The sequence below is a fragment of the Vulpes lagopus genome, chromosome 13 (genome assembly GCF_018345385.1).
Source record: "Vulpes lagopus strain Blue_001 chromosome 13, ASM1834538v1, whole genome shotgun sequence".
In the NCBI taxonomy this organism is placed as follows: Eukaryota; Metazoa; Chordata; class Mammalia; order Carnivora; family Canidae; genus Vulpes; species Vulpes lagopus.
The window spans coordinates 30,395,155-30,422,644 of record NC_054836.1 but is presented as its reverse complement, the minus strand read 5'-3'; the positions used below and the strand labels follow the sequence as shown (position 1 = coordinate 30,422,644).

General features: G+C 35.2%; 1 pseudogene; it reads left to right on the top strand.

Annotated features, from left to right (window-relative positions):
* Positions 1-4,214: 4,214 nt before the first annotated feature.
* LOC121474559 overlaps positions 4,215-27,490 on the top strand; it is a 40,887-nt pseudogene continuing 17,611 nt past the window's right edge.

The window sequence follows — 27,490 nt, the reverse complement described above, 5'->3', positions numbered from 1 at the left end:
TGTAGTTGAGGGTTACCAGTATTCTGGGTCTATCTGGGACATTGTTCAGGGTGATTAAATTGCTAGAAAGCTGAGAGATATATGATTGTATTAAAGCTTTGTTATAAAATGACCCCAAAGTCAGGATACAGGAATAGCCCAGGTAGCTAGCTGTTTGAACTCTACCTCCAGGCTCTCTAAGGAGATGTTCTAAGAGCTGGGGACTAGGCCTGAGGTGGGTAGAACTGTCCAACAGTCAAAGTTCAGAGCCAGAGGGAACTAAAGATGGCATCATAAGTGAATTATAAAAACAAATAGCTAAAATTGCACTTCCAATGTGCCACACCTGGTTCTAACCACTCAGTGCATAACTGTTCAGTCCTCACAACAAAGCCATGAGGTTACAGATGAGAAAGCTGAGCCACAGAGAAATAATTTGCTCAAGATTATTCTATTAGTGAATGATGGAATACTGAAATCCAGGATGATTGCTAAAGGGTCTATGTTCTTATCCAATATTGCCTCTTTGAAAAGGGTGGCGATGGTGAAATAATCAACACAATGTGTTGGGTGTGGTAGGTTCCGGTGGGTTTGCAGAAGCAGTGGGAGAGATAGAAGCCAAAGATCTGTAGGGAAGGCCTGGTAGCATGGGATAGAAGGGTCGGCAAGAAGTAGGAGACATCTGAGGCCATCCTTTGGGGGCTGGAAGGGTCATATTTGTGTTTTGGTCTTCTTGAGCAGGGCAGGAGCTCTGAGGGTTGTTCAGCCATTTGTATAATATGAAGATTTCAGTTCCCTTCATCTCTGAAGATTTCCGAATAATAAGTTTGGCAGTGTGGAGGCAGCCAAATCAGGATTCTGGAAACGTGATATTCTTTGTTTTGGTGAAGCTGGCAGCCCTCTCTGTGTCTTCTTTCTGGATGAATAAGAACTCCAAACATCATGAGCCGGATGTTTGAATGTTTTTAAACCTTGTAATTTTGTGGATTGTTCCTGGCCCCCTTCCCCAAACTCCCACCCCAGTGATGTCATGAAGCTTTTGCATTCAGTTTCTTCATTTCTATTGACTTTCTAATGAAGAAAATGTAATTGGAGTTTGTTTTCTCAGCAAGGTGATGGCAAAAGGATATTTATAGTGTTGAAGAATTTTTATTTTCTCTCAGACATCTAGGATGAGTAGCATATTTTAAAAGCTCCTCGCCAGGATATCTCCCTTCTGCTGAGATAATAAAATTGATCAGATGTTTTGAGGTTAAATAAACTGTTGTAATAATCTGGCAGCTGCCTGCTGGTTGTGGTTTTCAAAAGCAATTACTCACTCTGGAGTCAACTTTGAACTCTACATTTTAATTGAAGAAAGCTAATTGTAGGCTATTGCTCCTGATTTAGCGTTTGATTTGGCAGATTAGGAAGTAAAAGGACAGTGAGAAGGGAAGGGAGAGGAAGAGAAAGTAAGAAGTGTTGTGGAGCTGAAATTCCTGTTTATGTACAATTGTTTTCACACACAACACATCATACGTAACCGGAGAAATGGCAGTTGGGCTGAAAGGTCTCTGAGGCGTCCGTCTGAGACTGGTCTGCAAAATTAGAATTTTTGGTTTATTTGCTTATTTCTTGATCTCTTCCTCTCTCTCTGTGTGAGTGAAAGATGCTATAAATGTTGATTTCTTCAATAATTAATTCAAACGTGAAATTTCAGAAAAATTTCAAGAAAATTATCAGACCGTGCTCATATGCCTAATCAGGAGCTTTTTTCTTCATTTTGGAGATGCTAATGGGTAGAGACTGCTCTTTGCTTTCACCAAAACATAGCTAACAATTTCACTTACATTCAGTAGGAGATGGGGATTGTCAATATGAGTGTCCAAAAGGACAAATCAAGCCTCTATGGAATCATTAAGAATCTATATTCGTACAAGAACTAAATATCCAAGAAGAAATAAAACTGCACTGAAATTTGCATCCAGGACAATTAGTAGCATTATTAAAATAGCAAGAAAATAGCTTTAGAATGAAGCTAAAAAGTGTGAGATTTTATATTTCTGCAGTCTCATCCCTGTCTAAAAGCAAAGTTAGTAGTTTTAGGTTTATTTAGCACTTTTAGGTTGATTTAGATGATACTGTGCATTTTATAGGTATATATCCTGTAAATTAAAAAAGATATATATGAAATATATAAAAATATATGTGAAATGCATATATGTAAAAGTCACATATATATCACTCCTTTGGACTTTCTGCTCTAATATCAATTGGCAAACTGTGCTGGGAATTTTCTGTGAATCTAACAAAATGAAGATAGCCTCTATTAAGGCTGAAATGAAATGCATGAGTATATGAATACTTTAATTTTACACAATGTTTTAAAATACTAGTTACATATCACCAAGAAATCTAATTTATTTTTAGACATTTTGTGGAATGCAGATTTGGCTCATCACAGTTCTGTTGATATTTTCACTGACCTCATAAATATAATTTAATCTCTATGCATCAGCTTTCTGATCTGTAAAAATAAGATAAATATTCTTCCCACACACTTTGCGCTCAAATTCCTCTGTTGAAACAATAAACAGGATTGTAATGTATGAATTTGAGTCCTGCTTCACAATCCAGTGTTCTCTTTATCAACAACAAAGAGGGGCTGACATTTATTTGGTGTTTCAGTATCAAATTTGAAGATATTATAGTTAATGAAAAAGAGAAACATCTGTGTTGATATTATGAGGATTATTCTGAATTATGGATATCACTGGAAATGGCAGTTGCCTGCTACGTGATTTCCAAGGGCCATTTTTGTGATTTCAATATTCATAGAGGTCCTCAAATAAAAATGGTACAAGGCAAGCCCTTGTAGAGATGAAGACTTCAATTAAACACATTTAGCTCTTTCAAAATATTTTAAAGCTATGTGTTTGTATTCATAGACCTCTACTTATAGCAAAATATTTTCTTGGTTTAGAATTTAGGAAAAAGAAAAAAGATGATTCCTATGATAAGACTAAGGAAAATTTTCTCTTTCCTAAATAAAAGATTGAAGAAAAGTTAAGCTTTTTAGATAATTATAGAGGCAGAATTTAGAGAGAGTGGATTCATACTTTAGTCATGGAGAAGATTCATATTTGAAGACGGAATATTTCCTTACACAATGTTTTTTTTTTTAAAAAAAACCACTAAGAATTTATTGAGATAAATAGAATTTTCTCCTTTGATGGTCTTAGAGTGTACAGAAGACATGTTTGAAATGACAATTCTAGGGTTTGGATTTAAAAAACCAAACAAAACCAGATTCTTCCAGTACAATGGTGTAATAGACTTTCCAGAATGCTGATTCAGGAAACAAAAGATGGGATTACGCCTCAGCTCTACTGGCTACTTTTGACCTTGGACATGTTTCAGAATCCCAATAAATCTCAGTTTCCTCAACTGTATAATACAGGAATAATAATAATGCCTATGGTATTAGATTATGGTTAAGATTAAATGAGTTACTACAAACTGAGATAAAATGGTTTAATATGTATTAGCTGCTATTATTCTGCTACACACTATGTTTTATAAATAATAGTAATGGAGTTTCCTTAAAATAGAAATTGGAGAGATCAAAACACAAAGTTGCATTTGATAGGAAAAATAAAACTTAAAATTTCAGAAAAGTCACAAAGAAGTACATAAATATTTAAATTTGGGTTACATAGATGGACTTTAGCTGTCAAAGCTTCAAGAAAAAAGAAATTTGAGGATTAAGAAACCACAGTTTTAGGAATTCTTTTACCTCATTAACAGATATGCACTATTACAAAATTATTAGGAGAGAAAAATGTTTTTGAAAAGAGTAGAAAAAATTCTAACAGGAATAACTTCATGTCTTTAGGTACTTTCCCATATTTCTATAAATACATTTGATTATGGACTAAATTAGTGGAAAGTGTGTTCCTTTTCAAGAAAAATGAAAGAAAAGACCAGAATTGAACTGTTGATATAAATGGAAATTTTTAAAGTTACCAATGGCTGTTGGGGTTTTATTGTAGTTAAATACCATACTCTTAATTTCTGTAGCAGGACCTTCGTGCCCTGGGGGATAAAATATGCTATTCTTTTCTATTATTTGTCAGACAGACTTTACAGTATCTCACCACCAATATTACCTGAATTTCTCCCCAACAACAACAACAAAAAACTGTGCTGTGTGTGTGTGTGTGTGTGTGTGTGTGCACCTCAAGAGACTTCCGAGAATGGCACGCAGGTCACCAGCTACTACCTGCGGTAGGATCAGGTTCACCGGGAGTGCTAGCCAAAGCAGAGGCACGACACGGCGTCTCCGGTTACTAGGTCCATCTGCTCGCAGCTCTGGTGGAGGTTTGATTATGAAGACTGCATTTTGTTTTGCAGACATACACTTGAGTCTTATTGAGATAATTTGCTGCAAGGAAACCCTGGCTACTGCTCAGGTGAAACAGCTTTCTTTCCATACGGTTTCACTTTACTGGAGGTGAGATCCAAGAACGGCTTTTTAATGGGAGAAGAAGGATTTCTCCAAGATGACTGCTAGGATTTCTTTTGTTCAATCTACTTTCTTTCGTTTCGAGTTGATTGAGGGCCATCAGATAGGATTCTTGTTTTACTCTCCATGCTTCTTGTCAACTATCTTGCCTTTCACAGTCTGACTACACAGGGACATTTACAGCCTTCCAGTGGAGTCTGCCAGACTTAGGTGTTATGCGCCATACCTCCAGGGATCATTACCATATGGTATTTTAGGAGAGGACACAGTTCATTTCAATGCAATTCAAATGAGCAGATTTCTTTTCTTTATTGCACCACTGCATTTGGAGGCAATCCACCAGAGGCAGAGTCTAACTCTCAAAGGAATGCTCTGCCCACTCTGTCCATTTAACAGGACATTTGGCTCAAAAATCTAGTCGGTTGATCACACATGTGCAACAGATGTGTGAGCATGCGTAGCGAAAATAAAAAATAAAAAATCCCAGCAGTGTACTGTGGGAAATGTAGCAGAACTACTGGAAAACAGGACACAAAGAAGTCTGGTACTAAAACTTTGATTTTTGTTGTTGGAAGGGCAATGTTTCTTATTAATCTTTCCCTCCTTTCCTAGGAGGAAAAGGTGTAGGTTTCCACTATTATTTTGCAGTGATTATTCATGTCACACTGGTGAGGAAACTTTGTTCATTTTCACAGACCTCATCTTATAAAGATATAATTCTAAATATTTTGACCAGACTTTCTTGGGCCTCAGCTTCTCAGGAACTGAGTGTTGGCACACTTCCACCAAAGAAACCACCCATTTACAAGAGAGGATATCAGAAATATACATCCTTTCATCCATGCCCCACAGGCTTACATGGAAAGAGAGAGCACCAGCTGTTTTTCTCATGGTGAATAAGGGTTACTTGGGGAAATCTCTCTTCCTGTTTTTATATGGACAACTAAATTGTTGCATAGCCAGTTAATTTTGGTTAGGTCAACAGCACAAGGTTAATTATTGGAACCTTCCTCTTTTGCCTGTGTGAGAGTAAAAGATTAATAGGAACTACAAGAGGAAAATGAAATACAGTGACTTATTCTAGAAGAACTGTTTATTTGGGAAATATTTGTTTTTATTATATTTGAGAAGATTCTGCACTTACTGGTCTTTGTCTTCTAGGAAATAGTAGACATTTGAAAACCTTGGTGATAGGAAATTAATCAGGAAGGATTTTATATTATGCTAGAATATATCACTTTTACTTTATAATGGCAGCATTAAAAAAAGAAACTAGAACAATTGGCTAACCCATGCAATAACTTTGAAATTGTCTTTTCCTGCTGTCTTTTGTACCTCAATTTGGCTTCGATAATTCTGTATCTTTTTTTAAAGCTCTGTTATGATTTTACATTCTCTTTTTAACTTTGGATCCAATTAATGCATTAAAGGGCACATGGACTGATTTCTTTCACTGTACTATATTCTGATCCAGCTGCATGTTATTATATAACCTCAGAATAAAGCAGCCATATCACTGTTGATATATTCTACTTATGTCCTTTGGATTTGGTCAGCATTACATATGGAAGCAGAAACCCACCCTGTATTGTTATAAGGATGGTTTTTCATTCATATCCTTGTTACTCTTAATAAATGTCCCAAAGAAAAATATTCTCCAGCAGCCACTCATAAAGAAGCAGAAAATGGCAAAACCACAGCATAGAAGGAAACCTATGTGAAAACACTGGTTGTGTCTTCCTGGATACAGAAAACAAATAGAGCTTTTGAAAGAGCTTGCCAATATATGCCTGCCAAATAAAATATTGTTTTATGAAGTCAGGAAAAAACTAATTTTAAAGGTTATTGTAGGTTATTTGTGGTCACTTCTGGTGTGCATACAGCATGATGTCATCCTGAACTCTTCTCTATTTATATTTCAGTCTTAGAGGTCTTTTGTCTAAGACTTGATCTCAGCTACTAGAGACATTGAAAATACTCTTATTCAATACTCGTAAAAACCTAGACTGAAAAAAATTAGAATAGATGGAAAAAAGACCCAGCCAAGTCTAGGCAAGAAATCATTTAGGCAGATCTATCTTCTGAAATCATACCTACACTGTAGACATCTTCTCAGGACACATTTTTCTGGAGAGCTTCTCAAATGACTGGAAAGTAGCCACATGTCCCAATGGTTCTGCTGGAAAATTATTGCCCTTTGAGTGGGGGTACATGGGACACTTGCCAGAGACATCTCATCTGAGGAAGGGCAGCAAGGGATTCCTTAGCTCATCCAATTTGTTTCTCCTTCTGAGTGGACCACTGGCTATAATTCACAGATATCTTTCACTTGTTTACATGATCTCCTGCAACAGACTCTCTTTTTCTGTATATCAGAGTTGTTTTTTTTTTCTCTTTGTGGGAATTTTTTTGCTTGGAAAACCCCTCTTTGTTGAGGTAGTCCTTGGTGAACTAGGAAATGTCAAATAAATACTGGGTGAAGACAGAGGGAAGGCCAGAGAGATGTTAGCAACTAGAAATGGGGGAAGCTAAGAAGTCTCTTGAGAAAAAAAAATGAAACATTTGGATATTGGAAAGAGCACATAATTTTACTAAAATGTAGAAGAAAATTCATGTTTATAGTGGATAACTGACACTGTAAAAAGGTTATCAGGAGCTGATATCCTTTGCATTGTCTTTAAATTCACTTATTCATTCAAAGAATGTTTTTAGAGCATAGTGATGTTCCAGGCGTATTGTGTTAGAGAACAAATGAAATAAAGCAGTTGTAGTAGAAGATACTGAGTGCACTGGAGAAAAATGAAAAAAGAAAGACATACGTGGAGTGCTATGATGAAGGAATTGTGATTTTTAAGTTTGGTGATTCAGTGACACCACACTAAGAATGTGACATGTGAGCAAAGCATAAAGTTGTAGAAGGGATAAAACCATTATGCTGTCTTCACTTGGAAAGCAAGGTAGACAGGAACAGTAAGTAAAAAGTCCCAAGATAAGGGAACATGTGGTGTATTGGAGGAATAGCATGAAGGTCGATGTTCATGACATATGTGTCTGTGGTTTTGTTAACTTCATCTGCACCTGTGTGCAAGTACACCCCTGTCCTCTGTATATGCAGGGACTCTAAAGTGCCTGAGACATTTCAAGCAAATACAAAATTCAGGTTTAGGTAAACTGCTCTTTGAAAATCTGCTCTTTAGGTGGGAATGAGAAGTATTAACCAAGCCAGTGAGGTGAAAGATGATTCTGATGTCTTTGTAATTTTATCATCACAATGTTTATATTGTGCTAATGTTCTACAGTATATTAAGTTCTTCAAACCTATACATAAATTTTATCATGAGATTGACAATGATTTCTTACTGATCCTTTCTTTTTGGTAAAATCTAGTCTGTGAAATGATTTTCTCATCTCTCTGCATAGCTTTGAAGATGATAAGAAACACAAGATTCATTCAGTTGATAGAGCTTTACAGAATATATATTGAATAATACAAAGTAAATATGTATGTAGTGTAATATAGAAATATGTAATTGGTTAGTAAACAAGATATAGGGAAGTCAAAGCTGGAATATGAACCATTCATTTAATATAATTCCCAACTTCACTGTATGCTTGTTTGCTCACAGGGGGATGGTTTTAGAAAAGTATTATTTGGGGTTTCCATGTTCCTGGGTTACTATGTATAAGGAGTGATCTCCTGGAAAGGAAATCGGAGGGAAGACTGAATTAAAATTGACAATAATAAGATAAGATTGGAAATCTCCTTTTTTTTCTCTTTTAATAGAAAAGAATAGGTTTGGCCCCTTGATGAGATTATATACCCTCTTTTATAATGTCTAGAGAGCTGTGTCCTTTTGACAGCATAGTAGCAAACCCCCATAAAAGCGTCAGCTATCTCACTAGGGAACAGGCTTGCAACTTGTCATTCCTGTTTCTATGTGAAGAGAGGAGGAAAAGAAGAGGTTCTGTCCCTAAGATTTTCTTCAGTTACAAAACCTGAAAAATAGTAATAATAGTAAAAAAAGGGAACCCTGGGTAGCACAGCGGTTTAGCGCCTGCCTTTGGCCCAGGGCGCGATCCTGGAGACCCGGGATCGAATCCCACGTCAGGCTCCCGGTGCATGGAGCCTGCTTCTCCCTCTGCCTGTGTCTCTGCCTCTCTCTCTCTCTCTCTGTGACTATCATAAATAAAAAATTTAAAAAAAATAGTAAAAAAAGACCAAGGGAATTTTGTGCAAGGTTTACTAGAGACAGTGGGACTGACTCTTGTGAGTCAGGTTCTCTGCTAGCTGGTCCTGGATCAGTGCAAGGTTCACTGAGTGAACCTCAGTCCTAGAGCATCATCGTCTCTCTTTGGGTATGTCCATTTAAGGGGCAGTGCTATTAAGATGGCTGAGCTGCCAACTCTACAGCCTTGAGGATCTTTAAATTCCACTGTGCTCTGCTATAAATTAGCTGGAATGATTCCAGGGACTCTCAGTTGCATCTTTCTCTTCCACCTCTATGATTGATAAGGCAACTCAGCTCACTTATGATGATGTTTATAAAATATTTTACAAGCTACTAAAAAAGTGTCTTGCATTTAGCTCTGGGGTTTATTCAGGTTCTCTTCTTCAGAGAAAGGTAGGTATCATTATACCTCATGATACGGAATAGCATATACTGACAAAGAAGTGAAAATAGTACCAAATGAAAAATATAAGTCTGGGCAGCCATTAGTCCCATGAATGATAAACACTCTGAACGAGAGTCATTTCATTTTGAATTTGTGTTATTTATCATTCATTGTTTAGATGGAAGTGGTTCATTTTAATAGGAAAAAGATCACCTAGTACAGAGGGCTTATAATGAGAAACAGTGGTTCTCTAACCCACATGTCTATCTTTCCACAGTCCCATTCCAAAGAGGTAGCTCCTTGTAATTTTTTATTTTGTGTTCTGCTACGTTTATTTTTTTAAATCTGAAACATTCATTTTCCTAAGCTTTATCAGAGTATTTTACAGAATATATTCAGTACCCTCTAAAAGTCCTTTGTGCTCTATTCATCCTTTTCCCTCCCCCAACCATGGCAACCACTGATCTTTTTTATGTCTCCATAATTTTGTCTTTTCCAGAATGTCGTGTAATTGGAATCATACCATTGTAACCTTTTCAGATTGACTTCTTTTATTTAGTAATATGTCTTTAAGTTTTCTCCAAGTTTTTACATGGCTTGATAGCTCATTGCTCTTTGGTACTGAATAATATGCTCTCATCTGGATGTTCTACAATTTAGGTATCCTTTCACTACTGAGGTACATCTTGGTTGCTTCTATGTTTTGGCAATCTTGAATAAGCTTCTATACAATATGTGTGTAGGTTTTCGAGTGGATAAAAGTTTTCAACTCCTTTGGATAAATATCAAGGATAGTGGGGCATCTGGGTGGGTAAGTTGGGTGAACATCCAACTTTTGATTTCAGCTTAGGTCATGATCTCAGGGTGGTGAGATGGAGCCCCATGTTGGTCTCTCCACTAGAAGTGGAGCCTGATTAGGATTCTCTCTCTTCCACTCCCTCTGCCCCTCCCACCTTGCTCATACTTTCTGTCTCTTATTCTAAAAAAGTAAAAATGAAAAAAAAAAAAAGAAAATCAGAGACAATGATGGCTTTATTATATGGTAGAAGTATATTTAGTTTAGTAAGAAACTGTCAAATGGTCTTTCAAAGTAACTAAACCATTTTACATTCCCACCAACAAAATATGAGAATTCCTGTTGATCCACATCCATATCATCATTTGGTTTTGTGGGAATCCTGACCATTCCATTAGGTGTGCAGCGCTGTTTCTATATTGTTTCAATTTGTATTTTCCTAATGACACATAATGTGGAATATCTTTTCGTATGCTTATTGGACATCTATACATCTTTATTGATGAGATATCTCTTAAGGTTCTGGCCTATTTTTTAATTGTGTTGCTTCTTTTCTTTTTGAGTTTTAAACTTTCTATTATTTAGTTTTTATTTTTTTAAAGATTCATTTATTGAGAGAGACAGTGTGTGCATGAGTGGAAGGAAGGGCAGAGGGAGAGAAACTTCAGGCAGACTCTTTGCTGAGCTCAGAGCTCAATGCAGGGCTTAATCTCATGATTCATGAGATCATGACCTGAACGGAAACCAAGGGTTAGGCACCCCTCTATTTTTTAAATAGCATTTCCTTGTCAGATTTGTCTTTTAGAAATATCTTTTCCCAGTCTGTGGCTTTTCTTCTCATTCTCTTGACATAGAATAAATTGTTTTTTTTAAATTATTTCCTTTTAATGAAGCCTAGTTTATCAATTCTTTTTTTCATGTATTGTGCCATTGGTGTTATATCTGAAAAATCATTGCCTATCTAAGGTCATCTAGGTTTTCTTCTATGTTATCTTGTAGGAATCTTATCATTTTCTGTTTTGTATTTAGATATGTGATCCAGTTAATTTTTGTGAAAAAATGTAAGGTCTTTGTCTAGATTCTTTTTTTTTTTTTTTTTTGAGCCTGAATGTCCAGTTGTCCAGCACTATTTGTTGAAGAGATTTTCTTTCTTTCTTGTTTTGCCTTTGCTCTTTTGTCAAAGATTAGTTGAGTATATTTGTGTTGATCTATTTCTGGGCCCTGTCGTCTCTTCTATTGATCTATTTATCTATTCTTTTGCCAATAGCATACTGTCTTGAATGCTATAGCTTTATAGTAAGTCTTAAATTGAGTAGTGTCAGTCCTCCAATTTTTTTCTCTTTCAAGATTATGTTGGCTCTACTGGGTCTTTTACCTCTTCATATAAACTTTAGAAGCCATTTATTGATAATCTACACATTTACTTGCTGAATTTTGATTGGGAATGCATTGAATCTCTGGATCAAGTTGAGAAGAACAGACATCACAACAACATGGAATGTTTTTATCCATGAATATGGGGTAGCTCTCCCTTTGTGTAGTTAGTTTTTATTTCATCCAAGTCCATTTTTATTTTTTGTTTTTTTTTAAAAGCAGGTTCCACACCCAACGTGGGGCTTGAAGTCACAACCCTGAGATTAAGAGTCTCATGATCTACCACTTGAGCCAGGCAGGTACCCCTCATTCATCAGAGCTTTATAGTTTTCCTCATAGGGATGTTGTACATTTTTGGTTAGTTTTGTACCTAAATATTTCATTTTTGGGTACTGATGTGTTTTTAATTTCAGATTCCATTTGTTCATTATTAGTATATATGAAAGAGATTGACTCTTGTACATTAACCTCTTACTTCTATACCTTATCTTATCCATTAGCTAGAACTTTCAGGATAATATTGAAAAGTAGCAGTGAGAGAGGACATCCTTGCCTTGCATCTGATCTCAGTGATGAGGCTTTGAGTTTCTCATCATTAATGATATTAGTGGTACGTTTTTATAGATATTACCAATTTAGGGATGCTACACTTTTATTACTAGTTTACTAAGAGTTTTAAACATGAGTGGGTGTTGGATTTTATAACATGCTTTTTTGTATCTATTGATACAATTTTGTGATTTTTCTTTAGTTTGTTGAGGTGATGGATTATATTAATTTTTTAATGTTGAGCCAGACTTGCATATCTGAAATTAATTCTACTTGGTGGTGGTATATAATTATTTTTATACATTGTTGAATTTGATTTGCTGATATTCAGGATTTTTGCATCTATATTAAGGAGAAATATTTGTCTGTAGTTTTCTTTTAATGTCTTTGCCTGCTTTTGGTATTAGAGTAATGCTGGCCTCATAAAATGAGTTAGGAAGTACTCTTTCAATTTTTATCTTCTGAAAGAGACCATAGAGGATTGGTATAATTTATTCCTTAAATATTTGATAGAATTCACCAGTGAATCCATTAGTGCCTTTTGGTTTTGAGGGTTAATTATTGACTCAATTTTCTGTTTCTTGTGTGAGTTTTGGCAGATTGTGTCTTTAAAGGAAATGGTCCATTTCATCTAGGTTTTCATTTGTTGGAGTACAATTGATGATAGTATTACTTTATCCTTTCAATGTCCAAAGAATCTGTGGTGATGCCTTTTTTTTTTTTTATTTCTAACAACAGTAATTTGTCTTCTCTCTTTTATTCTTAGTCTGGCCAGAGGTTTGTCAAGTTTATTGAGCTTTTTAAAGAACCATCTTTTGATTTGATTGGTTTTTCTTTATTGACTTTTTATTTACAATTTCATTGATTTCTGTTCTAATTCTTATTATTTTTTTTCCTTTTTACTTTGGACTTAATTTGGTCTTTGTTTTCTAGTTTCCCAAGTTGGAAACTTAGATGATTAATTTTAGATGTTTCTTCTTTTCTAATACATGTATTCAATGCTATAATTTTTATCTAAGCATTGTTTATGCTGTGTTGCACATATTTTGATAAGATGGGTCTTCATTTTTAGTTTTTCTATATATTTTTTATGATTTCTCTTGAGATTTCTTCTTTGACCCAAATGTTAGAGGTGTATTGTTTAATCTCCACATATTTTGCACTTTCCCAGTTATCTTTCTGTGACTGATTTCTAGTTTAATTCCATTGTGGTCTAAGAGCATACACTCTAGGATTTGTATCCTTTTAAATCTAAGGTGTGTTTCATGGCCCAGAATGTGGTCCATTTTGGTGGATGTTTCTTATGAGCTTGAGAAGAATGTGTATACCGTTGTTGGATGAGGTAGTCTATAGATGTCAACTATATCCAGTTGATTGATACTGCTGTTGAGTTCAACTGTCTTCACTGATTTTCTGCCTGCTGGATCTTTCCCTTTCTGATAGGGGGATGCTACAGTCTCTAGCTGTGATAGTAACTTCATCTATTTTTCTTTGCATTTCTATTAGTTTTTACCTCACATAGTTTAATGCTCTATTTCTGGGTGCACATATGTTAATGATTGTCATATCTGTCTGAAGAATTGATCCCTTAATCATTATGTAATGTCATTCTTTTTTCCTAATAGCTTTCTTTGAAGTGTGCCTGTCTGAAATATAGCTATTCTTCCTTTCTTGATTAGTGTTACAGTGGTATATATACAGTGTCTTTTCATTTAATCTCTATTCATCTTTATATTAAAAGTGGTTTTCTGGTAGACAGAATATATTGGGGTCTTATTTTTTATGCACTCTGGCAATCTTTGTTTTTTAATTGGTGCATTTAGACCATTGACGTTCAAAGTGATTACTGATGCAGTTGGATTAATATCTACTATATCCATTACTGTTTTCTATTTTTTGCCCTTGTTCTTTTTTCCTGTTTTTGTCTAATTCTACTATTTGTTAATTCTCCTGGTTCTCCTTCATGGTGTTTGATTTCCTACGTATTTGGGCACTTTTAAGTTCATATTTATTAGATGTTTATCTGGCTTTTTTATTTTTAAGTCTTTGGTTTAGGATTAATGTCTCTCAGAAAGGATGAAATTTTTTTTTGACCAGTGGCTAAACTTACTAGGACTACTTCAAAAAAACCTAGGACTACTACAAAATAAATTCATGGTTTAAAATTCTTCACATATTCCAGACAGCATCCCACTGGTTTGTAAAACTCATTGAGAACCTTTTTGTGTTTATAAATTGTTAAGAAAGTTAACTTTTTTCCTCTGCCAGCACCAAGTTTCAAGACACTTTTTTTTTCTTTTACTAATTCTCAGAAAAGGTGTAGTTGATGATGAGAGATGGAGGCGTGAGGTGAGGGTAAGAACCTAAGAGATTATAGAAGACAGAGTACACCTGTATACTAACCAAGAATACAGCACCGTGTCCTCTCCAATTTATGTAGGAAAATCATCTATAAGGGTGTCCATGTTGGCTTGGCTCCAGGGTTTATTCATGTTTCCCATGACCTATGAAACTATGAAAACAGGAGCTCAAGATTACCTGGGTTTGGCAAATATCTTCCAAGTAAAAACATTTTTCTTTTGCTTAATTTCTGTCACTTTATTTTTAGCCTCAAATAATCCTTACTTTTTTTATAGAATACCCACAAATTAACTGATGCTATGTACATTGCATTTTTAGTTATTTTTAGAGCAGGTTATATTAGGGTATGTAGGCTGACCAACTGCCAGAAAGAGAATTTACCTCATCTGCTTTTTGTTATTTTGGTAAATTTTCTCATATATTACTCATTCTCCTTCCATTTCTTTGACTGTTATGAGTAGATCCTTTATTTTTGTTTCTTTTATTATTGCTGTCATTTTAAGTGGTTGTAATAGGAAAAGAAAGCAAGTATGTGAGCTTAGTCAAATTCAGTAAGTTACTAAAAACCAAATTTTAATTACTTTGAAAATGTTAATTTTCAAAATAGAAGGCAGTAAGAAATTGTTAAAAATTAGTATGAATATTCTTTTTCATTATTTTGAAATGGATTTTTAAAGTGGATTAATGAAAAAGTATTTTGAATTGGACTGACTATATGAAAATTTGTAATTATTATGCTAATATGATTAGATATTTTTAAATAGTTATATACTCAATTTCTTCTTTCAGTAAATTTAAAAATATTTTTGAACATGAAACAATTACCAAATACCAGATAAAAATATTCACAAAAAGTACATTATTTTTTCAAGAATGAGAATTTTTTCTTTGAAATGTTTTTAAAGAATAATAATATTCTTCTATTTTAGAATATTAGGCATATTTTAAATATTATTTGAGGCTACTTGTATTACTGTAAATTTTTAAAATGCATTAAGTCACAATATCTGAATATAATATAGAACTTTTTATTTTGCTGTTGTTTTAAAAGTACTGGCACGGCAGGAATTTCTGACCCCTGATCAGGACACATATATTAGCATTTCATGGAGAAAGGGAAATTTGTATCATATTTAGGATATGCCAAATAATAAAATAAATATACACTAGATAAGAATATTTCTCTGTGGTTTGGCCCACACAGACACATTCCCTGGCCAGTTGACAACTACTCTCTTGGGAAGTGAAAACATCAAAAAACTTGTATATGTGTATATTTGGTATTATCTACGCTAGAGTAGGCTTGGCTGTAGCTGTAGCAATAGCAGCTGTCAGAATTGGTAGTCTTCTAGGAGATAAGACTAGATGGAATAATTAGAAAGTACTTATTCTGGACTGATATAAATCTGAGTTTTGCGAACATTTGCACAGATTCTATATTTAGGGTACCATAATCCCTGTCAGTTCCATGGATCCCCGATAGTTAAATTTTGCATTATTTGTCAAGTAGACATGTATTATATTAGAGAAACAAGGAAGAAATACGTCTGCAACAAAGTATTCCTTTGTTAAATTACTGCTACAATAACTCTGATCTGACTCCAGACTAAAATTCAGTAGACTTGATTCTTACTGTTGAAATTTAAAGGTATTTCAAATTATTAAAAACCTTGCAAATCCAGTTGGCTGATCTTTGAGCATCTATTATCATCTGTTCCAGTTGTTGGCTATCTTAATGACTAGAATAAATTTCCTGTGGAAAATATTTCTAAAACAGCTGATAGCAGTAAAGATCTATTAACAGAAATAAATGTTGCTGTTCATTCAATTTGTTGTTTTTCAAGATAAGAACTCAAAGCTAGAATTTTTGTCATGAAAGTTTGAGGATCCTGTCACAAGTTTCTTTTCCCTGGAAGGGCATTGTAAGATTAGTACAGTATCTTGCCAAGGATTTCTTGGTTATTTCTCATAGAAGCAGTTAGAATATTTCGTGAATTATAGAAAGTAATTTGTAACATACTACATTCATTATTACTTTATGATTATTTGCATCAGTTTCAGGCTATCATGATTAGCTTCCTAACAATAATCTTAGGTGAGCTGTTTGAAAATGTGGTATCATTGTATGACCATGCTAAAGCACTGATCATCTTATAGAATAATATAATTCTTTATTACATTTTGTACAGATGAATATTAGCTGTTGCTGTCTATCTCTACCATGAAATTTTGGTTGACTTTATTTGCTCATGAAATTATAGCCTAAGTGCATTCAATTTAAGATATGGAACAGAAAAGATAAAGTTCTATAAAAATTTATTAGCTTGAGAATTTGCCTGGGTGATCGCAGCTTTAGGTCTTAATCTCAGGGTTGTGAGTTCATGTACACTTAAAAATTATATTAGCATGAAACAGTATGTCTTTTGATTTTTGTCTAAGCTAATGTTCAAAATAATCTCTTTGTATTTTAGAAAGCAAAGTATTATAGCACATTACAATTAATAAAATCTTAAAAATTAATGGATTTAAGTTTAAGAATGATCTACATTTTTCTCTATATTATAGCAAGCTCAAGGTTACCCTTCTAATAATGTCTGTTTATTTATTTATTGGTTTATTTGAGATAGTGTGTGTAAGCAGGGAATGGGTGCAGAGGGAGAAAGAGAATCTTAAGCAGGCTCCTCACACACAGTAGGGGCTTGATTTTACAACCCTGAAATCATGACCTGAGTGGAAATCAAGAGTTTGACACTTAACCGACAGAGCCACCCAGATACCCCTACCCTCATTTATTTTATCCCTCAACCTTTAAGAGCAGAAGAAAGTTTGAGTTGAGTTAAACCTAAGATATAGTGGATCATATTTAATCTTAGATATGCCCATGGGAATGTGTTGTTTTAAATTATCTCATAAAATCCTATATGTCTGGCGGCCTGGGTGGTCCAGCAGTTTAGCTCCACCTTCAGCCCAGGGCCTGATCCTAGAGGCCTGGGATCGAGTCCCACGTCGGGCTCCCTGCATTAAGCCTGCTTCTCCCTCTGCCTGTGTGTCTGCCCTCCCCCACCCCCGTGTCTCTCATGAATAAGTAAATAAAATATTTAAAAAAATAAAAATAAATCCTATATGTCCACTGTTGTAGCACTTACTATGTTTAATTTTAACTTTATTTTCCACCACCTGTAGGCTTCATGATCACAAGACTATACTTATCTGGTTCACATTATATCCCTGGTATTTATCACAATGTCTCTCAGAATAAGTTCTCAATAAATATTCACTGAGCAGATAATTAATTTAATATATTACTTCTTGATTTAAGAAAAGTTGAATATTTTTTTCTTTAATGTATAAATTTGGAATTATTCTCTCCCACAAATATGGCTAAAAGAAACAAAAAAAAATCGAGGGAAAATACAGGTATACATTATTCTTAAACTTGCAGCTACTTATACTCTCACCTGCAAAGTTTATTTTTATTTCTTTGGGCTCTGGGTGTGCTTACTCAATCTTATTTTTGTAATTGAACTAGGCTGATTCTCCTGGCTATGGATGGTGCTAAAATTCAGTAGGAATTGGAAGAACAGAAAACTGGATTTTTGCCACCAATCTTCATCCTTCGCTAACCCTGTAGACCATTTTCCAAGACTGTGGCAATATAGGTCTTCTTAGAAACAACTGATGAGACAGAGGAGCAAAGAATACAAGCCAAATGTCCTGTAAATCTAGAAGCAAAAGCCCTCTGAATCCAAGCAGACAGTGTTATGATATCTTGTACCGACTTTATAAAATTCCCTACGGTAAACACATAATTCAGGCAAAGGATACCTCTGAAAACAGTTGTCATTTGCTCAGCTTTTAAGAATGACACTGTGTTAGATTTGCAATGAATAGCATTGAATATTGTAGTTTTGGTAAATGACCTAATTGTCGAGAGTAATATAATGTAAATTGCTTATTTCAAACAGATATTTGTCTTACCTTAGTACCTTCTTAAACTTTTGCCAACAATAATAATTGAATTTGAAGACATGTCTAACTGGGAGAGAATTCTCTCTCTCATGAGTCACTTTAATCACCTTCCTGTTGTTGGAGCAAAAATACCCGTTTCAAAAGTGAGAGTGAAAGTGAAGTACAACACAGTGAATGATGAACTGGAGTATAAAGCTGAAGACTGGATTCTAATCTTGGCTCTGTCACTTAGTATATAAGTGATTCTGGCTGAGCTCTAAATACCCATTTTGGTCCTCAATTTCCAAATTTGTATCTATAATTCTTCCTACCTGACTTACCTCATCAGAATTAAGATAATGAATATTAAATCTCATTTTTCTCTAAGGTGCCATACACATTTGAAATATTATGCTGATGTATCAAGGTTAAGTTTCAAAGAAGCCAAGAATCTTGTCATGTAGAAGTGCTTTAGAAGGATAACGACAATGAAAATAAAAAGAAGAGAATGATGGTTGGAAGGGAGGAAGAAAGCACTTAGAATAGTAGTAGAATCAGAAGTCCTAAACTGAAAATCTTCAAATGGAGAAAGAGAAGGATGAGAATGGTAGAAACACTTTAGATTTCTTTGGCCAAGAATTATACTGAAGTTCTTAAATGAAGTCTGATATCTCTTAAGATTGTCAATCAGGGACTGACAGGTCTGGAACATCCTATCCTAAAATGTTTTTATGGCTGACTTTTCTAGGATGGTAATCAATTGAAAATATTTTTTTCTTGTGTCTCTGGCATAATTTTGCTAAGTTTAGTTATAGCCAGGAAGAGAAACCAAACCAGCTGAAGCATCTCAGCTACTTGCTCATCATGGGCAACTTATTTTTTCACTTGAAGGATGATACCCTCAACAAAACAATACCAGATATTGAATTGAACTGACTCCTTAAGTGAAATAATACAATTTTTAAGCAAAATTGCTGAAAAAAGCATAGGTTTTTAATAAGGTCTTTCAACTCAGCATGGAGAAATTCCTTAAAATGTCATATTGTTGTTGTTTTTTAAAAGAGGCATTTTGATGATGTGCTTTTTAACTTTATGATGTTATAGATGATATAAAGTTAATCTTAGGCAATATTGTAGCCCCAATTTAGGAGTTCAGATGATAGTCTCCCTTTTCCCTCTATTTAATTTGTCTTTGAGTGGAGAAAGGGAATAGGAATTATTAAAAGCAACGAGTGGCTCCCATTTATTCTGTTATCTTTAAGACTATGAAAAACAGGGATCCCTGGGTGGCACAGAGGTTTAGCGCCTGCCTTTGGCCCAGGGCGCGATCCTGGAGACCCGGGATCGAATCCCACGTTGGGCTCCCGGTGCATGGAGCCTGCTTCTCCCTCTGCCTGTGTCTCTGCCTCTCTCTCTCTCTGTGTGTGACTATCATAAATAAATAAAAATTTAAAAAATTATTTAAAAAAAGACTATGAAAAACACAAACTTTCCTGGTAGGTCCCCAGTTAAATAGTTCTGTGGCATGTCTTAAAGTGTTTTCCATATTAAAGCTACCTATACTATCAGAATTATGCCCTAGACAATTTTTGTGTTCCAAAGGAATAGCTAATATACCTAGGGAATAAAAGGTCCCTCAGGTGCTTCCTTTTTTAATTACCACTTTTTCCACTCCTCTGCTAGTGAAGCTATTTAGAGAAGTCTCAGTGAATCACTGCTTAACCATTTCCAGACTTCATTTATTGTAGCAATCCACAAAATGTAAAACTCTCAAGCTCTTAATCAAGCTCTCAAACTCACATCAAAGAGTCACGTCTTATCCATTTTGTGGCTATTGAAAAAAATTACTTTTCTATTTAATGCAAAAATTAAAATGAGTAAAGGTTTTTATTTAAATTTCTGAAGTAGTTGCTTGATAAAATAAGAATAGATCACAAAATAGAAAAAAATATTTATTATGGCTTTTTAAGAATTATGTTTCCTAAAATGTACATTAATATCTTCATGGTCAAATATTTATTTCAGTTCCCAAAATAAGGAATGTTAATGTATTAATCTGCATTGTAAAATATGACAAGGTTGGAGTAAGCTACCTAGAGACTTCTAAACTAAAGGTGTATCCACTGCATGGATAAGTTTTTGTACCAGTTAAGAATTGTATTTGGCTGCCAGTGACAGACTGCAATAGAGTAATTTAAATATATATCATTTTATTGTCAATCAATATAAAGTATGGAAACTGGCAGTTACTGATATCCGTTAGGTAGCACGGAGTGTCAGGAAATCTTGGATGAATTTCTAAGCCATCCACTCCTGGTCCCCAAATGGCTGCTAGACCTCAAAACTTTACAACTAGGATTTGGAACGAAAAGAAAGAAGAGGAAAGTGTAAAGGAGCACCTGCCAGCTTAATAAAACTTTTCCAAAAGTCTCATCCAATGCTTTATTACATCTAGCTTATGTGATCTATTTACACTTTATTGACCATCCTCTGAGCAAATGAGGCTCAGAAATGTGTTTTTAGTTGTGTCCATTGCCTACTCCTATCCTTTCATACAAATGACAGAGTAATAACATGGATATTATGCTGGTAGCAAAGAGTTAGTGCTAGGTATATGTTACATTTCAGAGCCCTCTTAGACTCTTTTTCTGAGTTAATCATACAAAGCAAAAGAAGAGACAAAACTTCATCCATTGACTACCTTTGTTAAAGCAACCTGAGTTTCATCTCCCATTACTGATGGAGCAGAGCAGTAATTAGACTCAACTCTCCTTGGTGTCGGTGGTAGAACAGTATGGACAGGGTTGTACTGGGAAACTCTCATAAAGGACAGACCCTTGGCATTCAACATTTGAGATTTTCATTGTTCAAGAGTAACCTTGAAGATCTATCACATATATTATGTCATATCAATTTTAGCCTCTTCACACCAAGAGTTATAAAGTTTTCTTACACCAAGAGGTGTTAGTTTCCTAGGCCTGCCATGACAAAGTGCCACATACTAGGTGGCTTAACCAATATAAATGTATTTTCTCAAAGGTCTGGAGGCTATAAATCCAAGATATTGACAGGTTGGTTGTGAGAGACAATTTGTTCCATGCCTCTCTTCTGGTGGTTTTCTGGCAATCTGGTTTTTCTTGGATTGTAGATGCATCACCTGGATCTCAGACTTTTTCTCTACATGGTGTTCTGTGTTCATCTTCATGTCATATTTGTCTCTATCCAAATTTCCTCTTTTTATGAGGACACTGGGTTAAGGCCCTAATGACTTCTCCTTAACTTGACTACATCTGCAAAAACCCTATTTCCAAATAAGATTGCATTCTGAGGTACTAGAGATTGTGATATGAACATGTCTTTTCAAAGGACATAATTCAACCCATTACAGACTTATGCAAATTAATTAGAAAATAAACCCGTGGCATCCACATTAAGACATTTTTTCTCTTCCTCCATTTTATCAGGAAATTTTAGACTGTAGGAGTATTTAAGATTTTTTTTTTTTAGTTTATGGTACTTTTTTAAACTTTGGATTTATTTTTATTTATTTTTATTTATTTTAACTTAATTTTAATTCCACTATAATTAACATACAATGTTAAATTAGTTTCAGGTGTACAATATTCTATATATTCAACAATTCTATATATTACTCAGTGCTCATCAAGATAAGTATATTCATGGTCCACCTGGGTGTCTCCGTTAGCTAAGTATCTGCCTTCGGCTCTCGTCATGATCTCAGGGTCCTAGGATCAAGCCCTGCTTCGGGTTCTCTGCTCAGTGGGGAGTCTGCTTGTCCCTTACCCTCTGCCCCTCCCCTGCTCTGCTCTTTCCCTTTCTCTCCCTCTCAAATACATAAAATCTTTTTTTTTTTTTTTAAAGATAGGGGCTCCTGGGTGGCTCAGCAGTTGAGTGTCTGCCTTTGGCCCAGGGCGTGATCTCAGAGTTCTGGGATCGTGTCCCACATCAGGCTTCCTGCATGGAGCCTGCTTCTCCCTCTGCCTGTGTCTCTTCTTCTCTCTGTGTCTCTCATGAATAGATAAATAAAATCTTTAAAAATAAAATAAAATAAATATAATCTTAATAGAGGTATTTAAGAATTGCTAAGGCCCTACTCAAGACCCACTGAAACCAATATGCTAAATCAGTAATATAGTTTCAGGAAAAGAGACACCACCTAATTAACATAGTAGTTTCTTCATTTTGTCATAGTCTTAAGGAAAATGAAATTCTTATCCAGAGGGATGAATTGTGTCCACCAAAAAGATAGGTTCAAGTTCTAAACTCTGACACCTGTGATTATGAGCTTATTTGGAAATAGGGTCTTTGCTAATATCATCAAGTTATGAGGGAAGTCATAATGGAGAGTGAATGCTCATCCAATGACTGATATCCTTATAAGAAGAGGGAAATTTGGGCAGCCTGGGTGGCTCAGTGGTTTAGTGCCACCTTCGGCCCAGGACCTGATCCTGGAGACCTGGGATCGAGTCCCACCTCCAGCTCCCTGCATGGAGCCTACTTCTCCCTCTGCCTGTATCTCTGCCTCTCTCTCTCTCTTTCTCTCTCTCTCTCTCATGAATAAATAAATAAAATATTAAAAAAAGAAGAGGGAAATTTGGATACAGAGACACACAGAGAGAAGATCATGTGAAGACAAGTAGAGATGGGAATGATGCATCTAGGAGCCAAAAATGCCAACGATTGCCAGCAATCACCAGAAGCTACAAGAGAAGCATGGAACAGATTCTCCCTCAGATTATCCAGACAGCTTGCCAAGCCTTTTGGATGTGATTTTGGACTTTTGGCTTTCAGAACTATGAAAGAATAAATTTGTTTCAAGCCACCCAGCTTGTGATAATTTGTTATGGCAGCCCTAGGAAATTAATATATCTAGCATATCCAAGTTTGATAGCAAATGACCTGTCTAAAGATAAGCTCCAACTGCCACCCCTTATCCAATTTTACCCAATCTCTTCCTTCCTTAGTGAGTAAAATAAACTTCATTACAATGTATCCTCAAAGTTGTTCATACTATTGCTTATTATCTACATGAACTTGTTTTCTTTGTTCACAAATTCATATGTATATACACTTATAAATATTATAAATATAAAATTCCAATCTATGAAACTTGAGTATTTTGGATTGAGATAATATATTTCATAATTTCCTTTTAAAATTAATGATTTTTGTTTATAGTTGATAGATTTTCATTCTAGGGCAAGGGTTTCAGGAGCAAAAGAAAATTAATAAATGAAACATAGTCTTTACTATGATTCTGATTGTCAGAGTGTAAGTAAAGAAAGTGTTTCCAGCAAGGATAAGTAAGTGGATATGTTGGTTTCCTGGGAAAATAATACACTAGTTCTCCCTTATCCACAGTTTTGTCTTCTGCATTTTCAGTTATCCAAGGTCAACTGCATTCCAGAAGTGCATGATTCTCCTCCTGAGCATACATAGCCTGACAAACATAACTTAGTGCTACAGTCACAGTGCCTGTTATTCACCTCACTTGTCTCATCATATAGGCATTTTCTTACATCATCACAAGAAGAAGGGTAAGAACAGTACAAGATATTTGAGATGGAGCCCATTTGCATAACTTTTATTAGAGTCTGTTGTTACAATTGTATTTTTTGTTGTTAATCTCTTACTGTGCCTAATTTACAAATTAAATTTATCATTGGTATGGATGTCTAGAAAAAGGCAATATGTATGGGGTTTGATAGTGTCCATGGTTTCAGGTATCTGCTGGGAGTCATGGGATGTATTCCCCATGGATAAGGGGTAGACACCTGTAGTGTATTATTGGAAACAAGTATAGTTATGTAAAGAGGGATAGAGAGCATGTAAATTTTGGGGGGAAAGCAAAGAAGTGCAGAACAGGAAATGAGGGAAAAGTGAATTGTGGGAAAAAAGCTATTGGGAACAGTACAGGGAGAAATACTTGAGTGTATTTTTTCCATCATTCTTGCTCTCTGATACTTTATTACTAGTCTTCACCTCTATTCATCAGATTTTTGTGGAATTTTTCAGATTAGTTCTTTAGACTTTCATTTTTAATCGATAATTTATCATTAAAATATAATTGTTATTCCCCAACTATCCTTCAAGTGTTTGTTCAAATATCATTTTGTCAGATGGTATCCTGACTACCTTGATTCTGTCACCAGACAGTTCTTGTACTTTGGAGCTTCCTGCTCCTGCTCCACCTGTTTGTCTTTTCATTGCACTTTTAGCAAGATTTGTAATTTACTTATTTATTATCTTTGTTTTAGCCTGCTTTTGCCATCCCCCAGAACATTAGTTTCTTGAACTCAGACACCCTAGTCACTGATAAATTCCATGAATTTAAGGCAGTCCCTGGCACACCATAGGTTCTCAGTAGTTGTTTATTTTTTTTAAGAATATTTTATTCAAAATTAATCATCTGTTGTGGCACTTTCAGGACTTCTTTTGTAGTCATTCATCTTGTATTTTTATATACATTTGTGATAGTTGCATATTGGACAAGGAGTTTGGTGGCTTGCATGTTCTTATTTTATTATTTGACCTGGAATTATGTACATTTAAAGGGGAGTTGTTGTTGACTGACCTATTGTTTGCCTCCTGAAATATGTCTATAACATAGTGTAGTAAGATGTAACACATCTCAATAAAACACATCTGCTCTACTGTTGTCTCCAACTCCTGGTCTCTTCAAACTTTTAAAACTGTCATAGATTACTGGAAACACGACTGCATTTGAAATTAGTTCAATAAAACAGTAGTTGCAGATGCTCCATTAAGGGTTTAAAAACAAAATTGTCAGCCAAAGAAAATGGCTTGTAAATGTCTGGCCATCACTCCAGTGCTGCAGAAATAAGTTTTCTGGCAATGAGGGAAGTGGGGCTCCCTGCTTGCTGACACATAAATGACTAAATTGGAGAGATTTCTTAGTCTGTCTGCTAACCAGTGGTGTGGATATGTAACTGGATGCTGGCATCACAGTGCAGTTGTAGGTAAAAATCCAGAAGGTGATGAAAGACAATCTACGGTAATAGAATTGGAAGAACTCGGGGGATTGGATTAACCAGGTACAGTCTTGCTGCTCACTCTTTCTCAGTTGTATAAGCGTTTTTCTACAATCTAGAAAGTATAGGGCGATGCTTTCCAATTTAATTGATGGCTTAGTCTGGCATAAGTGATTCCACATGGTGGTTGACAAATGGCTCTTGTGTTAACCCCCTCCTCTCATTTAAGAAATAGACAAATAAATCCAGCACAACTTTCTCTTTTCTCACTAGAACTATCACTTGTACATCAATTTACCTGTTTTAGATGAAATCTAAAATATTTCACAAACTGATAAGACCTCTTGTTCTTGGTTTTGAGGGAAACTGGAATATCATAAACAGAATTTTCTTATATTCTCAGTCATTGACTTGATGGATGGTTGAAGGAAAAGCAGCATCCTGGGTTTTTCAGAGGCATGTCTATGCTTAGGTCAGATTATATGGTGACTTGCAGTGTTACTATACTAGTATCCCTTTACACAAGAAAAATTTCTTTTAAATAACAATATCAATTTGGGGTTGCTCAGGGATTTAATAGAAAGGCTAGGAATATGGCAGTTGTAATATATACTCAAAAGGTCAAAAATTCTCAGCTAGAGGCTAGTTCAGTATGCTCATTCATCACATTCCATTTTTGCTCATGTGAAACAAAGACATAGAAGTAAATGTAAGTTAAAGCACTGAACTACACAACCAGGCTTAAAAAAAGAGTGCCAAATCTCCATCTACTACTGTCAATTCACAGGATTAATCTTGATGTCTTTGTTTAATGGGTATTTATGATTGTGTTGTTCCCAAAATTCACAGGCAGAAATAAGCTGAATGACAAACAGTGTTGATATCCTTCATGTATATGACACATTTCACCTAAAAATTGTCATGTACTACATTACCCAGTTAATAATTTTATATACAATCTTGATTAAAATATTTTGAACTTACCAAGAATTAGACAAAGATGACTGAGCAGTAAAAAAGTTAAAGATTTCTTTTACCTTTGGGTAAGCTAAATTGGAGAGATGACTTTTACCGTATTCTTAGGGTAATAATGCACAGGCTAGGATTATAGGCCGTGATCTTCAGATGAGGACAGCTGATGCTCATATGTAACACTGAAGCCAAGTGGTGAGATGATACAGTGCAACCAAGCTACTTCTATGAGTGAGTAGGTTTTAGACTTTGTGACTTGCTTTTTCAACGCTGGAGGAGACACCACACATTCTTTGGAAGTTGAGTCCAAACCAGAACTCCACTAGATGTCCTGCCCTGCCTCAGTGTGGTCCTGGGTGACACTTTAGCTTGAAGAAATTCTGGGAAATTTGGTATGGCTACTTCCAGTTTAAGGGCTACTTCTGGGTGGTCCTTCCCAGTTAAAAGAGATTAATTCTGAGGCCATAATGAGAGATTCAGAGAAGTCCAAGAATCTGGGCCTGGACAGGATCCAGTATATTAAGAATGACGATTACTCCTGAGCATCTTGGTATATAATTCGGAAGGACTAGAGTAGTTCTATGATGTCTCTATGTTGGGATCACATCAAACATACATCAACAACTCTGCTCCCAATCTTAGCATGTTGCAAGGCCAAATTCAAGGCACTAAGGTTTCAGGCTGAGCAATAACTGTGCTGTGCCATAGCCTGTGGTCAGAACTTTCTAGAAATTGCCTTATGGCTAGGACTACACAAAGGAATTTGCTTTAATATACTTAAGTCCCATGAATTCTCAAAATAATGTCAACTCTTAATTATATATACATTAAGGGGAATTGAGGAGTGGATAATATAAAAATTATTTTTATTTTACTATAGAAAATACTATAGTGCAGTGGAAAGGGCATGTGCTTTGGAGATAGCCAACCCTGGCTTTTATTGCTCACTCTGCCATATCAGTCTCTGACAGAAACTGGCTGAGACTTGAGACATTATCATCCCAAGAGATAGTATATACAGAAAAATGTCAAGAAATACTCAAAAAGTGTTCAGACATATTTGTATGTATTGATCTTTTGAGAAAAGTAACAATATTTCAAAGGAAAAAGAGTATAATAGAAAAACTATGGGGTTTGGGGTCAGGAAGTTTTGGGTTGACCCAGAGTGACTAAGAGTAATTTTTTACCTGCAACCTGAAACAGGGGTCTTCACGTATAAATGAGATCAATATTATGTACTTTGTGTAATAGTTACAAGGACTGGATGTTAAGTACCTAGCAGGATGTCTGACACATTTTAGGTGTTAAATCAGTGCTAGCTTATATTTCTTTCATTTTCCACTTTATAGCCTTGCATAGCTACTTGGGGCCTCTGCTGAC